This window comes from Pogoniulus pusillus, chromosome 9 (genome assembly GCF_015220805.1).
Source record: "Pogoniulus pusillus isolate bPogPus1 chromosome 9, bPogPus1.pri, whole genome shotgun sequence".
NCBI classification, from domain to species: Eukaryota; Metazoa; Chordata; class Aves; order Piciformes; family Lybiidae; genus Pogoniulus; species Pogoniulus pusillus.
In genome coordinates, this window is record NC_087272.1 from 11,294,255 (window position 1) to 11,312,548 (window position 18,294).

The window sequence follows — 18,294 nt, forward strand, 5'->3', positions numbered from 1 at the left end:
TGGGGCTCTTTAGCCTGGAGAAGGGGAGGCTGAGGGGGGATTGTGTTATTGCTGATCAATAGCTAGAGTGTCAGGGTGATGGAGCCAGACCCTTCTCAGTGGTGTCCGGGGACAAGGGACAATAGACACAACCTGGAACACAAAAGGTTCTTCACTTTGAGGGTGGCAGAGCACTGGACCAGGCTGCCTAGACAGGTTGTGGAGTCTCCATCTCTGAAGACATTCAAAATCTGCCTGAATATGTTCTGTGCAAGCTGCTCTGGCACAGGGTTTGGGCTAGACGATCATTAGAGGATCCTTCCAACCCCCACTGTTCTGTGATTCTGTGTGAGGGACATGGTTTGACAGCAGACATGGCAAAGTTGTTTGGACCTGATGATCACAAAAGTCTTCCCCAACTAAAACAGTTCTGTGGTTCGGTGCTGATGTTGCACCTGTGGATGGCAGCGTGCACATGGGTGCAGGGAAAGAGACACTGAACCAGTACAACCCAAATCTAAAGCACAGTTGTAAGCACAAGTATCTGAGCTCTCGGCTGTGAGCAGATCCACATGCACAGAGGACACTGTAATCCACAATAAAAGTCAGCAGTTAGGTAAAATCATTTCAACACAGGTTCTCAGGATTCTAATCTTTCACTGAAGCTTACAGTGGATGCTCAGGGTCAGACTCACAGTCACTACACGCAGCAGCTGCTGTGGCTACTCCGAGAGCAGCATGGGGCAAGGTTTGTGGTTGTGCACATGACCAGAATGCCAATGTGGTTGGAGCCCTCACACCAGAACCAAAAGGGATCACACCAGCAGCTCTCCATATCTGAACAGCTGCTCTACCAAATGCCTCCTGGGACCTGTTATCTCCCAGGGGAGCTGCAAAGCTTCAGCAAGCTCCACCCTTTAATAGATCTGGTTTAGAGAAAAATAATTGGGAACCCTCCCAAGTTTTTTCTAAAGCAACACTCATTTGGGAAGGGGAGTGTCACTGAAAGCTGTGGAAGTGGTCAGCCAAATCAGCCTGGGGCTGCACCTCCCCACGACCTGCACTGCTGTGATGCCAGAACAGACCTGCAAGCTCAGCCTACCTGAACAGACAAAATAAGGGACGGGCTGTGTCTCACCTGCCCTAGTAATCTAAAAGCAGTCAGGACTAATGAATGTGACTAAGAAGGTCTCCTGTAGTTGTGGGACACTTTAGCCAGCTGCAGACCTGTCTCACACACAGAATGGGAGGGATTGGAAAGGACTTCTGAAGATCAAGTCCAACTCCTCTGCCAGAGCAGGATCATCTGAAGCTTATCATGAAGGAACGTGTCAGGCACACCTTGGAAGTCTCACCAACACTCTGGGCAGTCTGTTACAGTGCTCTGCTACCCTCAAAGTAAAGAAGTGCCTTCTAATGTTTAGATGGAACTTCCTAAAGTCAAGTTTATGTCCTGTCATGGGAATAATTGAGAAGAGTCTGGCCCCATCTCCCTGTCACCCAGCCCTCCAACCCCTAGACTCACACACATTTGTTTTTCTTGTTCCAGAAATAAACCCAGCAAGACACCGAGTGCCATCAGATGTATTCCAACCCCCTCTTCAAAACCAAACCAAACAAAAACTCTGCTTTTAAATAGTGTTGCTAGTGTAGACTGATGAAACACGTCCCACCCCCACCACACCACCTTCTGACATCCATCCATTGGCTCGACAAAGCAGGTAGTCACACGCACTCCACATGAATGCACTCGTGGCCAGGTTGCCTTGGAAACCTTCCCTGCTACCTAATATTGTTATAATTGTCAAGAAAGGAGAGGCTCTCTCCAGTGACTTGCAGTGTGCTTCCATTTTGCATGCGTGCAAGCTTCCCATCTGCAGGTTTCTGGAGGTTTGCATTGCTTTCTCCCTGGAAATCTGAGACATTTTCTCCCCAGAAAAATTAAACCTGTTGCTTAAATGTTTGGAATGCTGCTGCAATTCAGGCTTCCCCGTGTCTGTTGAGACTTCTAACACTCAGGAGAAGGAGTCCTGCAATCCTCTCAGGTGCATTCCATTCTATGCACAGCTCAGAGGCTAGATTTCAGCTCCCCCAGAAGTCATCCCAAGGGTCCCCACAGCCTTGCTCAGACTACACACATTCCACAAACACCATCTACCTTCCAGTGACGTGCCAAGCACAACCAGTACAAAACTCAATAGCTTTTACTACATGAACATTGCCAGCATGTACTAAAACTGTAATGTAAAACTGAGACACAGACTCAAAGAAATCCCAGAAGAAGCCCTTTAGATGATTAGCTAAAGGAGGTCTATAGAAAAGCTATGGATGGCTCCACATTGCATGTACTTACCAGAAAGAGGTAGATGAACTCTTGATGCTGTGGTATAGGTAGAGTCTAAATCCTGTGTTTCTTTGGAGAGCAGCAGCCTGCAACTACTTTTCCAGCCCTAGCCCGAGCTTGTAATGGATGGAAACAGGAAGTTCTCGGTGTCCAATGAGCAGTTTTGCCTAGCAAAAGGGCAGGCAGAAGTCAGATGTGTTGAAGCAGCACATGGGAGAGAACTTTGGAGGTGGCATTTGAAAAAGGCACAACCTGAAAGCAATTATCCCTGAAAGGAGCCACCTGAAAACACCTGGTGGTGATTGAGCAGAGTGCCTTAAATCAAGCTGAAATGAAATTGTGCTTGGAAAAGAAAAAAGAAAATGGAGCATTCCCAGTTATGTGAAAGTGAATGCTGTGCCTCTCCACAATAACTGCCATACCACAGTGCAATCTGGCAACTTGGAAGCCCTGCAGCCCCTTAAGAAGCTCCTCCAAAGGCAGATTTGCCATCCCCAAGCAAGTCCTGGGGTAGACATTAAGCTCCTTTTGCAGCTGCAGCTTGGCTAGTTGATGAAGTGCCCCAAAACACCCTTTCCTGGGGCTGCTGCCTCAGCTGGGCACCAAGCCAGAGCTGTGAAGCTCCTCACCATGCCCTCCTGCTTTGGAGGAAACACTGAATCCAACATCAGCTGGCACCAAGCTGCATAAGAGACAGATTTTTGATGAAGCTAAAGCAATGTAGGCCTCTGACACATGACTTTCGTTTGCCAAGTTAAAACTACTATGTTGATGATAAAGACTTTCTTTCCTGCACCTCATACAACAGTTCTCCACTTCTCTTTCCAGCCTCAAAAATCCCTCTTGAAACTGAGCTGATGTTTTCAAGATGTAAAACACAGACCTGCATTTTAGAAGAGGAAAAAAGTTCCCAAAAGTAATTTTAACTTTTTTTTTTTTTTTTTATTGTATCTGCATTGTATCTTTTGGAGGATGTGTTGGAAAAGTCCTCCGAGATCAGCAGATCATCAGATCCAACCTTTAACCCAACACTGCCATGGCAATTAACCATACCCCACAGTGCCATATCTACATGTTTCTGCAGCACCTCCAGGGATGATGACTCCACTGCCTCCCTGGGCAGCCTGTTCCAATACCTGACCACTCTTGCAGCAAAGAAATGTTCACTAATCTCCAACCTAAACCTCCCCTGGCACATTTTCAGGCCGTTTCCTCTGGTTCTATTGCCTGATACTAGGGAGAAGGGACCAACCCCCACTTCACTGCAGCCTCCTCTCAGGGGTTGGAGAAAGCAATGAGATCTGCCCTCAGGCTCCTCTTCTCCAAACTAAACAACCCTAGTTCCCTGTGAGAGTCTAAATCCTCTCTCTTGTTCATCACCAAAGATAAAGATTGCATGGTCCCTCCCTAACCATCATCAAGGACAAAGATTGCCTTTGTTGCCTTGCGGGCCTCAGACCGGGTGCTTGGCCGACAGCTCAGGGATGCAAATCAACAGACAACGCCTGGGAAACTGCTGGACCTCAGCCTGGCTGGAATGCCCAGGATGCCTACATCTTATCTCAGCTGCCCTGAAGAGAAAAGGCTTCTGTGTATTCAGGGTAGGGCCAGGTACGGCCAGGGAGGGGGCGGCGGTGGCGCCGGCCCCCTGCCAGTGCAGGAGAGTACACAGGCAGGGGTTCGGGGGCTGAGGCAGACACCCAGCAGAAAAAGGCGGGAAGGATGCCTGCCAGAGGGGACGCTTCCACCAGCCACCAAGGGCAGACCTCCGCCAGGCTACCAGAGCTGCACCAGCACCACAAGGAGCCCTGACGAAAGATCGTCCCTGGGCCACGCACCTGCCTCTCTCTCCCCCAGCTGCGAGTGAGGGCAGTGTGATCCCAGCTCTTTGCCTTCCCTCCTGCTTCTCTTCTTCTCCGTCCTCTCCTCTCTCTCTCTCTCCCCCTTCTCTCTCTCTCCCCCTCTGTTTTGTCCAACTTTGTCCTTTAATAAACAGTTTTGTGGTGATCTATGGTCTCGTTTGCACCTTAATGTGGCCTGGATGATCTTGGAGGTCTCTCCCAACCTGGTTGATTCTATGATTCTGATTTCACAACACGGACATCCATCCCAACAGATCTTGCTTCTCTGGACAGAGATACTGTTAACCTCTGTTCTCTGGACCTTGACATTCCCTCAGCTGCTCCTCACTAGATCTGTTCTCCAGACCCTTCACCAGCTTAGTTATCCCTATCTGGAATTGCTCCAGCACCTCAATGTCCTTCTTAGAGTGAGGTGTCCCAAAACTAAACGCATCACTTGATGAGTGCTGAGTACAGAAGGGACAACCACTTCCCTGATCCTGCTGGTCACACTATTGCTGATCCAGGCCAGGATGCTGTTGGCCTTCCTGGCCACCTGGGCACACACTGGCTCATCTTCAGCTGCATGTCAATCAATACCCTTCTGCTACTCGACAGCTACTGATAGCTTGTACCAGATGCATAGATATGTATGTATGTGTTTGCAGGGTTTGATACTAGAACAAGAGGGTTCTTTCTACAAGGAATATTTCCAGATTTGCTCTTTCTGAGTTTTACAAAATCCCTTGGAAATCTCATGTGAGGCCCAGGGGTGACCTCATTGCTGTCTACAACTACCTGAAGGGAGGCTGTAGCCCGGTGGGGGTTGGTCTCTTCTGCCAGGCAACCAGCAACAGAACAAGGGGACACAGTCTCAAGTTATGCCAGGGGAAGTACAGGCTGGCTGTTAGGAGGAAGTTGTTGGCAGAGAGAGTGATTGGCATTGGAATGGGCTGCCCAGGGAGGTGGCGGAGTCACGATCCCTGGAGGTGTTCAAGAAAAGCCTGGATGAGGCACTTAGTGCTGTGGTTTAGTTGACTGGCTAGGGCTGGGTGCTAGGTTGGACTGGATGATCTTGGAGGTCTCTTCCAACCTGGTTAATTCTATGATTCTATGTGCCATGGAAAACCAGATGGGTTTACAGTGATCTCAGACACTCTTTTGAAGTACTCATGATCTGGCCTCATAAAACCTGAAGGAAGTTAGGAGAGCTTGGGCTTGCTTTCTCCTGCTGCAAATGTCAATGCTTTATTTATCAGTGAATTTATTTTCTTCTGCTAAGGCTGTGCTTGGAGCTCCTGCACTTTTGTTTAGGGGCATGGGAATGTTCTTCCTTCAACCTTCACTTCGTGCTCAGGCTCTTTCCTGTTCTGATCAGAGCAAAATGCTGGGCTGATGATACACAGCAGAGGGAAAACAACATTCTGATGGAGCAGCTGTTTCCTTAAACAATATTGTTTTAGGAAACAGGCCAGGTTAGATGGAAGAGAAACCGTCTGACAGAGAAGAAAATACTGAGTGTATCAATACTATGTTTTTGGGAGCCTCAGCTTCTTATTTCATTCTCAATTTCACGTGGCAGCCCATCATTTTGAGTCCTGCCTCTCATAATATATACAGTAGGTTTTGATTTACTGCTCTCCTTCACAGGATCACAGGATGTTAGGGGCTGGGAGGGACCTCCATAGATCATTGAGTCACACAGGAACACATCCAGACAGGGCTGGAAAGGCTCCAGAGAAGGAGACTCCACAACCTCTCTGGGCAGCCTGTGCCAGGGCTCTGAGACCCTTACATGAAGAAGTTCTTCCTCATGTTGAGGTGGAACTTCCTAAACTGCACTTTCCATCCATTGCCTCTTGTTCTATCACAGGGTGCAAGTGAGCAGAGGCTGTCCCTTCCCTCCTGACCCCCAGCTCTCACATGCAGTCACCTATCCATCTCCTGATCCCATAGAGCAGGGACTCTGTCAGCACACCATGACTCCATCTCTTGCTTGGCTGAAGGTCATCAGGGCAGCAGAGCCAACATTACTGACCACATTATAACCCACTGACCACCTCAGTGAGTCACAGAATCACAGAATGGTAGCAGCTGGAAGTGACCTCTGGAGGACATCTGGTCCAATCCCCATATTAAGGTAGGATCACCTAAAGAAGGTCACACAAGAACAGGTCCAGGCAGGTTTTGAATGTCTCCAGAGGTAGAAACTCCACCACCCTCTCTGGGCAGTCTCAGTGCTTCACCATCTTTAAATTAAAGAAGGTCCTCCCTAGGTTTAGATGGAACTTCTTTTGTTCAAGTTTGTGAACTACTCCTTGTCCTGTTGCTGGGCACCACTGCAAAAAGCCTGGTCCCATCCTCCTGACACCCATCCTGTAAAGATTCATAAACATTGATGAGATCCCCCCTCAGTCTTCTCTTTTCCAGACTAAAAAGCCCAAACTCTCACTGTCTTTCCTCATGAAAGAGATGCTCCAGTGCCCTCATCACCTCTGTAGCCCTTTTCTGTACCCTCTCCAGCGAGTCCCTGTCTCTCTTGAACGGGACAGTCCAGAACTGAACATAGTACTCCAGACAAGGCCTCACCAGAGCAGAGTAAAGGGGAAGGAGAACCTCTCTCCACCTGCCTGCCACACTCTTCTTGAGGCATCCCAGAATACCATTGGCCTTCTTGGCCACTGTCCTGGAGTCCTGTACCCCTAAATTCCTCTCCTGCCCGGACTTCGGGGGGGAAGGGGAAAAGCCGCCTGGTTTCCCCCCCCCTCGCCTGCCCTGCAGCCGAGAAGGGGGTGGCGACTGCCCCGTGAGTTCCCGCGCTGGAGCCAGGCTGGGATTGGCCGTGCGCTTTCGCGCCTAAAGTGTGGTAACTCTGCCCTTTGTCTAGCGAAGGGTATAAATATTGGGGGTCTTCCCGCCTTTGGGGGTTCCCGCTTTGGATTTTACCTGTGCCTGGACGAGTTCGCTCACTCTCCTGTGCCTGGACTGCAGAGAGATCAAAGGATTCGCGTTACTGTTAGGCACACACCTTTGTCTGCCTAACGACCCTTAACGACCCTTAACGACTCCTGTAGCCGCTGGAGGAGGAAGACCGACTGCACGAGCCAGCCTGAGTGAGTTATTTGGCTTAGCTTAATTTAGTAAGAAACCGCTATTAATTAATAGCAGACTCCTTTTCCAAAAACTGACTTCCAAATATATATAGTCAGATTATTAATGGTATCCTCGTAGAATTCTCATGCAACTTAACCTGTTTATCAAACGAAATTAATCTTTGTATATATAGTTGTGGGGGCGGGTTTTGTAAAAATAAAAAATATCTATTTTTGATAAATTTCCGACTCGGCCACGAATTATTACTGCCCCTCCGCAACAGCCACAGGGGCCAAGTGTGGCTGTTCCACACTGTCTGGCTTCCATCTAAAGTAGTGATCAGCAAGCAAAGCCAGTCAAACAGAGAATTGTAGCATAGTTTTGTTTGAAAAAGCTCCCTAAGCTCATCAGGTCCACATTTCCAGTCAGATGGCATATAGCAATCATGGAATCATAAAATGGTTTGAATTGGAAGAGCCCTTAAAGATCTTCTAATTCCAATTCCCCAGCCATGAGCAGAGACACCTTCTACTAGACTGGGTTTCTCAAGGCCTTGTCCGTCATGGCCTTGAATGCCTCTAAGGAAGCAAGGCTCCTGCCCCAGCCTATCATAAATAGCTGGAGAAATGTGCTATTACACCTCCAAATTCCATAACACAGACTGCAACTGCAAGAATGCCAAGCTAGGATGCACCCCAACTGTCCTTTTATTTTTGGTAGTGAACCCTCTCGAGCTTCTCACCTGGGCTGGATGCCTGCCGCAGTGATTGCAGCAGAGAAGCAGCACCTGGCTGCAGAAGTTCTGCAGGATGGGAAGCAGAAGATGGTTTGAAATCTAACAGATGGCACAGGTGGGCACCGTGCCAGCCCAGCAGCACTACCTGGCGTGCCTAGGAGGTCGCTTGCTGCATTCATTATGGAGCTGGAAATGAGAGGCATCTTTCCTTTATTATCCTTTTCTCTATCCTTTTTATGCCATCTCCCTTTTAGCCACCAGACAACAGCAGTGCTCTTCTGCAAGATGGGGAAGATTCAACAGCAAAGCAGCCCAGGAGGAAAAAAAAAGGGAAAAAAAGAAAATAGAAAAAAAAAAAGGAACAAAAAAAAGGGGCAGCAAAAAAAAGAGAGAAGCAGAAATCTGTTGTTTTTCTGCGCCTACTGGTCAGCTCCAACCTGCAACCTGTTGGCCTCTTGTGATTGTTAATAACTCTGTTTACTCAGAGCCAGGCCACAGTGGTGCTTCTGGCTCACAGGCTGGGCTGGCACTGCAAGAGCCTGCAAACCAGCAGCATTTGTCACTGTCGTGCTTTTGTTGCTTTCCCTCACATTTGTAAGAGCTGATAACCAGTGACTCAGAGACAGCACAGCTGGCCTGTGAGATGGTTCTGCATGAGCAAAGGAATGGCTCTACTTACAGAGCAGGGGCATCTCATTCCTCCCAGTGCTCTGACAACAGAAAAATAGCACTGGCCCTCCCACCCTGTCCCTCTGTCTCAGCTCATGACGTTGCCTTGCTATATGTCCCATGGAGCAGAACTGAGATGCTCAAGATGGTATCACAGAATCATAGGATTGTTTCAATGGACAAACATCTCTAAGATCAAGCCCAGCTGTTGACCTAATACCACCACAACCACTAAACCATGTCCCACAGTGCCATGTCCACACATATCTTGAACACTTTATGGATGGTGACTCCACCACATCTCTGGGTAGCCTGTTCCAATGCCTGACCACCCTTTCAGAAAAGAGATTTATTCCTGATATCCAACCTAAATCTCCCCTGGTGCAACTTGAGGCCATTTCCTCTCCTCCTGTCACTCATTACTTGGAAGAAGAAATTAACACCCACCCACTAAAGAGCAAGAAGGTCTCCCCTCAGCCTCTCCTCAGCAGCCCAGTTCTCCAGACACCTCTCCAGCTTTGTTGTCCTTCTCTGGACATGTTCCAGCACCTCAATGCCCTTCTTGCAGTGAGGATGCAAAATGGGAACCCAGGGCTCAAGGGGGGGTGCGATCCCTCCTCTGGTCCTGCTGTTCACACTGTTCCTGGTTCAAACCAGTGTGCTGGTGGCCTTCTGTCCACCTGGGCACATGCTCACTCACCTTCAGCCAGCTGTTGATCTACAGCTCCAGGGCTATATCTGCTGGGTAGTTTCCAGCCAGTCTGCCCCAAGCCTGGAGCATTCACAGGGTTGCTGTGACCCAAGTGCAGGACCTGGCACTTAGCCTTGTTGAATCTCATACCACTGACCTTGGCCCATTGATCCAGCCTGCCCAGATCCCTCTGCAGAGCCCTCCTACCCTCAAGCACATCAACATACTCTCTCAATTTGGTGTCGTCTGCAAACACACTGAAGGTGCACTCAATCCCCTCAAGCAGAACACTGATACAGATGTGTGGTGGGAGGTCCAACTTATGCCTAGAACACATATCCATCACATACCCTAAACACCTGCCCAAATACCCACCTTGCCTCCCCCTTCCCACTTCTTCTTCCCAGGTGGAAGAAGCAGGAAAGCAGACCAAAGCTCTGCTGCCTCTCAGTCTATCACAGGCTCCATATTTGGCCTTGGTTTTCAGTTTGCTTTGTTTTGTGATAAACACAGGTGAGGATGCCAGGCCTGTGTACCTGCCTTTTCTGGAGAAATAACTCAGGAGTGGGTCTAGAGCTGGTTTTCCCTCTTGCTATTGCTCAAAGAAGCTCACCAAAGTGCTTCAAACCCTAGCAAACTGCTGCTTTGCTGCTGCTGCTTTTTTTCTGTTCGCTGCCTGTTTGCCTTACATGCCTCTGTGTGCCACCACACTTTGCATCACGCCTGGGTGGGGACTTGCCTACGACCGGCAGCCTGACCCTGCCTGATGGAGCCCCAATATAGGTAACGACCCAGCAACCACCTAGCGATGAGATTCAACACTGGGGCTTGCCAGCCTGCTGCTCCTGCCCGCCGTGCCAGCCCGAGGGCCGACTCCTTGCTATACACAGCACCCAATCAGCCTGCTCCAGCCCACAAGCCTGCACCCTGCTGTGCCCAGAGCACCCAATCGGCCTGCTCCAGCCCACAAACCTGCACCCTGCTGTGCCCAGAGCACCCAATCGGCCTGCTCCAGCCTGCAAACCTGGGCCCTGCTGTGCCCAGGTGGCTGCTGACCACCGATGACTTCCTGAGAGCCACGGAAGACCTCTCTCGTGTCCGTGAGCCATCTCAGACGGTGTGCTCAGTTTGGACTGAACAGGCAGCAAAGCCCCATCACAACGTTACCACCGAAGTCCCCCAGCTGGCTTTTACTCTCTGTATTTTCCTGTGTATGCTTTTGGAGGGCAAATATTGAGACTTTAGACCAGGGAGTGCCCTAACTCTCTTCACTCAACATTGTACAGGTTTGTGCTTAACCCTTCAGAGGCAGTTTGTGCTGCAAGGCTCTCCAGTTATAAACCTTTCTGAAGACCTCTCCTAAGTCATTTAATTTGACTGTATATAGATAGACATGCTGCAAAACAGTTTTACCAACCACATCACAGAATCTGTCTGTGCTGATTGGAAAGAAGTTAGGGGAAGTTTCCTTTGTGTAATTAATAAACTATGTTATATTTTTTTACATTGGCCTCATTACAATTCGCTCCTAACCCAGATTCAAACCCCTCCTTAACAAGATGCAATATAGTTTGAAGGGCAGGCAGAGAAGATAAGTGGTTGGGTTTTTCTTCCATTTTCATGTTTGGACCTTCCCAATCTAGGTCTGAGCAGAGGGCTGGACATTCATCCCACTGATGTGTCAGCTGATATAGAGTCATAGATTCATGGAAGGCTTCATTATCTACAGTCCAGTGGTCACAGAAAAGCATCCAGTGCATGCACTGTCAAAATGAGACAATCTTGGAAAGCTAGCAAGAAGAGGATCTGGAATGAGAACATCCTTATGGATCTTTTGGCTGAGTCAGCTCTGAATTTTCTTTAAACTGACATCCATCACCCCTAGGTTGAAGATGTGGACAAAAAAGAATTAAACCTTTTCTCCCCCACACTGATGTCGTTCCCTCAGTGTAGCATTTCCCTCTCCTCTTTTCTTCAGCCAAACTCTGGGACCCCAGCAAAGGCAGCCTCTACTTCAATACAGCTCAGCAAGCGTAAATCTTGTCTTTTGGGGAAGGTTTGTAGCAAAGCAATAGAGAATTTAATGGCAAATCTAAAGTAAAATGACTCAAACTGCCTCAGAGACACTTACCTAAATCACACTTCTTGTAGTGCAGGCACAACTATTCTTCATTTTCACAAGCACTAAAAAGAAAACAGAAGCATTCAATTCATTTCTTCCCAAATAAAGAGATGTTGGAAAGAAAATTCAAGTTAACCACTTGAAAAATACTTTCCTAAGTGCTGTAATTCAAAATAAAGGGCAAAGAAAGGAAAGATTTTCTATTGAATTGCATTAGCCAATGATCTAATAACCAGTTGATTGAATTTCTTTGTGAACAACTCCTGCCATATAATGGCAGACCCCATACAGCACCTTGATTTTTTGTGGTAACTGGATCTTTGTACTCACATCACACAATAAAACACAGGTACTATAATACAAAGGGCAATGTCAGCTTCAATGACATCAGGCAGTTAGTAGCTACAGTTTAAGATTGTGAAGCATCATTCAAGGTTTCCTCTCTTGATGAGAAGTAAATTCTTTATGTCATGCAAGGAAATAGTCATTGTTTCAAGACTGTTGTGAGAAAAATGGTACCAACGTTTGTCAGAGACATTGAAGATTATTCAGATTCAACTTTAGAAGCAGGCACTTCCAAAATATTCTCTTTCAATTTGCATTTCTTTTAATCCCCTAGACTTCGGCTGAGACAAGAAAGGAAATTAAGTCAAAGGCAGATTCCCTTCCAATTAAAATCTAGTGGACACAGAAGAATTAATCCTCTCCTGTTCTGTCCAAGCTGTGTGTCCTGTGGCTCCCAGGGGAAAAAGAGTCATCAAATAGTCTGGGTTAGAAGAGACTTTAAAGATCATCTAGTTCCAAGCCCCTGCCATGGACAGGGACACATCCTACCAGACTAGTTTCTTCAAGGCCCATCCAGCCAACATGGCCAGGCTAGGAGCCTCCACAACCTCTCTGGGCAACCTGGCCCAGTGCCTCACCATCTTTATGAGGAAGACTTTCCTCCTAATATCTAATTTAAATCACGTTTCTTACAATTTGAAGCCATTACCTGTTGTCGTGTTATTGCATGCCTTTATAATAAGTCCCTCTCCAGCTATTCTGGAAACTCTCTCCAAAATCTTTTCCATTCTGAACAACCCCAACTCTCTCAGCTTGACTCTCTCCAAAACCTTTTCCATTCTGAAAACCCCCAACTCCCTCAGCTTGACTCTCTCCAAAATCCTTTCCATTCTGAAAACCCCCAACTCTCTCAGCTTGACTCTCTCCAAAATCTTTTCCATTCTGAAAACCCCCAACTCTCTCAGCTTGACTTCATAGCAGAAGCTGCAGCTCTTTAATCATCTTCATGGTCCTCCTCTGGAACCACTGTAAAAGATCCATGTTCTTCTTGTGTTGGGGTCTTAAGACCTGCTGTCCATGCTGCTTTAGATGCAGCCCAGGACATAGTTTACTTCCTGAGCTGTAAGCAACCACTGCTGGATCATGTTGAGTTTCTCATCATTCAGCATCCCATTCTTCTCAGGACTGCTCTCTATCCATTCTACATTCAGCCTGTATTTGTGCTTGGGATTGCCCCAGCTCAGGTGCAGGACCTTGCACTTGACTCAGTTGACTTCTGTTGACGTTCATGAGGCCAGCATTGGCCCACCTCTCCAGTCTGTGAAGGTCCCTCTGGATCACATCCCTTTCTTCCAGTGTGTTGACCTCACCACACAGCTCAGTGTTGTCAGCAAACTTGCCGAGGGTGCCTCAATGCCACTGTCCATGTCTAACAAAGTAACAACAGTAACAGTCCCTGAACTGACCTCTTATGGACATTTTAGCACCTATCTCCACTCAGATATTGTGTGGTTGACTATCAGTCTTTAAGTGCAATTATCCAGCCAATTCACTGTCTTGTCTGCCCATCAAAGCCATGTCTTTCCAATCTGGAGACCAGGATGTTGCAGAGCACAGTGCCAAAGGCTTTGCACAAGTCCTGGTAGATGACACATACAATGTACAAATGTTATGGGGTGGTGGATTTCTCCCCATAGGTTTAGAGTGAGAAGGTCCCCGTTATGGTTATGCCTCCAGCCACACCTTCTGGATGACAGAATCACAGGACCTTAGAGGTTGGAAGGGACCTCCAGAGATCATTGAGTCCAACGTTGCTGCCAAGGCAAGATCACATAGGGTAGTTTGCACAGCAATGCATCCAGGTGGGTTTTGAAAGTCTCCAGAGAAGGAGACTCCACAACCTCTCTGGGCAACCTGTTCCAGTTCTCTGTCACCCTCACTGTAAGAAGTTTCTCCTTGTGTTGAGGTGAAACCTTCTGTGTTCCAGTTTGTAATCATTGCTCCTTGTCCTACTGCTGCTGACCACCAAAAAGAGATTGGCCCCATCCACTTGACACTCACCCCTCAGATATTTGTAGATATTGATCAGATCTCCCCTCAGTCTTCTCTTCTTCAGACTAAACAGACCCAAGTTTCTCAGTCTCTCTTTGTAGGGGAGACACTCAAGACCCCCAGTCATCCTCATGCCTCTCCACTGGACTCTTTCCAGCAGGTCTCTGTCTCACCTGAACTGGGGAGCCCAAAACTGGACACAGTATTCCAGATGTAGTGTCACCAGGGCAGAGTAGAGAGGAAGAAGAACCTCTCTAGGCCTGCTGGACACTTCCTGATGCACCCTAGGATGCCACTGGCTCTCTTGGCCACAAGGGCGTATTGCTGTGCCTGTAGGTCACCAGTGATGAATTCAGCTGCAGCAGAATGAGATGCTCCTCACCCTGGCATACAAGCCATTACTGTCCAAAATGTCCCCTAGGTGCAGCAATGGGGGATGCAAAAGTTGGGCTAGAGCTCAGATAATGTGGTCTTCACTCCAGCCTTTGCTGAAGGGGCATCAGGGAGGGGGAATGAAGAGTTTACAACTGTGTTGCTTTGGGTAGGAGTATTTGATGCAGCTGCCAGTGCCAGCAAGCTGTGGGATAAGGGCTCTGAGACTTCTATCCAGCTCTCCTCCAGCAACCAAACTTGGTTCATCTTTTATTATCTGCCTTAGCTAATCTGGGGTGAGGGGGGGCTTGTTAGAACAGGAAGACAAGGACAGTTATTGGCAGACCTCTGAGCTTTGTGTGACAAAGTGTAGGCCATGGGTTTTTTTTGCCCAAGACCTATGGTCTTCTGCTAGAGCAAGAAGGGGTTAAGCTGTTTGTGCAACTGATACATGGTGGGATTTAAACTGTCAGCAGTGAACCCCACAATGTGTGAGCATTTGGAGTGGAATCTGAATGCCAAAAATGAAACTGAAGAAAGGGAGAACACAAACATTTCCTAATATAGATGAATTTTCCCATTTCTGGGAGAAATTGGAGAAACAGCAGCACCTGCAAAGGCAGAAAGACAAGAGAAGCAAAAGAATCATGGATAATTAATACTCCAAAGGCAGAGACATCGTTCAAGGGAAAACATAATGGGCCAGAAATTCAGCTGCTGTGCATGAGCTGATTTACATCAGCTGAGGAAAGCGTTGCAGTGTGATTTAACCTCTTCTTGCCTTACATAGGAGATTCAAAACACAGAGGGAGCTTAACAGGCGTTATCTGTCACCTCTGTCTGATTAATAATTGCAGATGTTGTTAGGAATATTTAATAGAGTAAATTAAAATACCACAACACATTAAATACAGCAAAGTATCACTTATTGGTATCACAAAATCATCAAGGTTGGAAAAGACCTCCAAGATATCAAGCTGGCTCCTGGTGAACTTCTAGTCAATCACCACTCCCAAGTCTCTTTCTTCAGGGCTACTCTCAACCCACTCTGCACCCAGCCTGAATTTCTGCCTGTTGGTAGGTGTCTTCTCACTACTATCTGGCTATAGAAGGAGATGAAATGGTCTGAAATTGTGTCAGGGGAGGGTTAGGTTGGAGATTAAGGAAAATGTCTTTGCTGTAAGAGTGGTCAGGGATTGGAACAGACTGCTCAGGATGGTGATGGAGTCAACATCCCTGGAGGTGTTCAAGACATGTGTGGACATGGCATTTTGGGGCATGATTTAATGGCCATGGTGGTACTAGGTTGACAGTTGGACTTGAGGATCTTGGAGGTGTCTTCCAAGCAAAACAATTCCATCATTCTATGATTCTACATCTCTTGCAGTAAGGGTCAAAATTACATTAAGAAAATAATTATCCCAACTCTACCCTAGTGCATCTCCCACACAGAATTGCTTTCTACTTGAAGGAATAAATGAAAGGGTTAGGTGAAAGGGAAAACAAGGAATCTTTATGTCTGATCTTGTAACAAACCATCACTAGGTAACAATCTTTTTGCTTTCCCAGCAGAGCAGCTGTGGACACTGGCAGACAACAGCTGATTGTATACCTCATTTTTTGGAGTCAAAAATCATGTAGACAAGGCACTCTGGGACATGATTTAATGGCTGTGGTGGTGTCAGCTTGACATCTGGACTCGACCTCGAATGTCTTTGCCAGCTGAAACAATTCTATGATTCTACAAAATGAGCAGTTATCTATTAGCCTTTATGGTCACAGAGTCTTTATTTCTCAAGTAGGTTCAAGCCCTCACAAAGATGTCTCTGTCCTCAGGAGGGCTGAAAAGAAAGGCTGAAGAGTTGAGGACAAAAGGCTAGTGACAAGGGATCTTGGGATGCTGAACAGCTATTGCAAGTTTCTTCTTTCACAGTGTGAAATACTACAACACAGGCAGGAGCCACACTCAGCTGTGGATATTGATAAATCCCAGAAGTCTGCAGCTTCATTTGGAGAACAGATTTTTGTACACAGTGGAGCTACAGCACCCTGAAAGACAAGCTTGATACTAAGCTAATGACAAACGAGATGAAGTTAAGACTCTGTAAACCTTGGCTCAATCTGTTTGTGCTATTTATTCATTGCCTTTTTGATCTGAAACCTTTGAAATAAGAATTCTGGCCTGCTCACAATTATTGCTTAATTAATCTCCCAAAGATTTATGAATAATGATATAAAAGTAACAATTCCTGTTGTAGAAAGAAGAAATGTAAATAGAGATGAAATATTTTGTCTGGAGCAGGCACTTGTAGAACAAATATCTCTACTTGTCCTCCTTTAGCAGAAGTAATAAAAGTCTCTCTAAATAAATGAAGAGGTTATGAATGTGAGTGCCAGCCAGAACCAAGCTGATCATCATCTACTCCAGAAAAAATAATGTCTTATAGCTCATGTAGGAATAACTTGGATGACAGGAGCTGCTGGCCACCTCCAATGGCCTCCCCACAGCTTGTGCAGTAGGCAAGATCATCAAGGTTGGAGGGAAACTGCCCAGCAGAGAAAGACCTGGTGATGTTTGTTAACAGATGGCCAAAGTGAGATCAGGTGGCCAAGAAGGCCAACAACATCCTGTCCTGTGTGACCAGCAGGACCAGGGAAGAGATTGTCCCCAGTACTTGGCACTGGTAAGGCCACACATTGAGTCTTGGGTTCAGTTTCGGGGCCCTCACTACAAGAAAGACATTGAGGTGCTGGAGCAGGTCCAGAGAATGGTAACTAAGCTGGCAAAGGGTCTGAAGAACAGGTCTGACAAGGAGCTGCTGAGGGAACTGAGGCTGTTTAGTCTGGAGAAGAGGAGGCTGAGGGAAGACCTCATTGCTCTCTACAACTACCTGAAAAGAGGTTGTAGCCAGGTTTTGGACTCTTCTCTTCAGTAACAAATCATAGGAGGAGAGGAAATTACCTCAAGTTGCAATGGGGCAGCTTTAGGTTGGATATGAGAAGAAACTTCTTTCTTGCAAGAGTGCTCAGGCATTAAAGCAGACTGCCCAGGGAGGTGGTCGAGGCACCATCCTTGGAGATGGGCAATGGCTTGAAGGTTGGACTTGATCTCAGAGGGCTTTTCTAACCTTAATCATTCCATGAATTTTTGACACAGGGAACAGCCTAAGCAGATCTTCAGCCTGGTGCAGGATGGAATCAAAAGGACCAGGATGCTTTGGGATTGAGTTCCCTTTACAGCTTCAGACTCCTTGGCTGGAGAGAAAAGGATAGGGCACACTGTCTCACAGTTCAAGTGAAGCAGCTTCTCTGTGTTTCAGACTGCAAACAGAGATCAAAGTGTCAGAAGACACCTTCTAAGGACCTATGCATTAAGGGCCTTTAGATCTTACTAGAGGATCTAAAGACCTTCACACTGAGACCGTTGGCTGTTAAGAAATACTGAAGTGAGCTGTCCAAGGGAGAACAAAATGTCATCATTCCCTCAATCACTCTGAGGATTTCCCTGTCTCTTGCCATTCCTCAGAACTGGAACTGCTTTTGTGCTCCACCACAGCTCTTTCTATTGCAGCCAAAACCCACTGCACAAGCAGATGTCCCATTGGTACAGAGAGGTACAAGAGGTACCCTCTGGGATACAGATGCAGATCAGGAGCACCCACAAGAAGTGGCATGACCTCAAAGCCACTTCAGTATCTCTTAACACCTGCCTTAAACACCACTGGAGTATGGAATTAAACCAGCTACTTGGTAGACAGCTCAGTGTTTCAGCTCCAGAGCTGGCCTGTTGAACACTCAGAGTAGGCAAACCATCATTAATAGTCACTCTTCTATGCCACGGGGAAGAATCGGTGCTACATGGCTGCTGAGGATGTATTTGACAGCTAGCCCCATCTCAGTAAAACACACACATCTCCCATGTAAGAAAGGCAGCCTTCAGGGAGGCTTAGCACAAGTCTCACAGAGCTGCAGTATCTGCTGGTATGTGCTCCGTGCTGGTCAGCTCTTGCATCAAGCAAGAGTGTCTGACTGCCCCCCAGACCACAATTTAAGCCTTAAACTAATTAGCACTGTGCTTGTGCTTTTCTACACCGCCTGCACCCAGCAGGA

At 47.2% G+C, this 18,294-nt stretch overlaps 1 long non-coding RNA gene across 1 annotated transcript in view; it reads right to left on the minus strand.

Annotated features, from left to right (window-relative positions):
* The window catches only part of LOC135178423 (uncharacterized), a 74,715-nt gene extending 72,172 nt beyond the window's left edge, over positions 1-2,543 (minus strand). Inside the window, exon 1 of the long non-coding RNA XR_010303521.1 lies at positions 2,333-2,543. This is a non-coding gene — a long non-coding RNA (uncharacterized LOC135178423). The remainder of the gene's footprint in view (positions 1-2,332) is intronic.
* Positions 2,544-18,294: the final 15,751 nt, after the last annotated feature.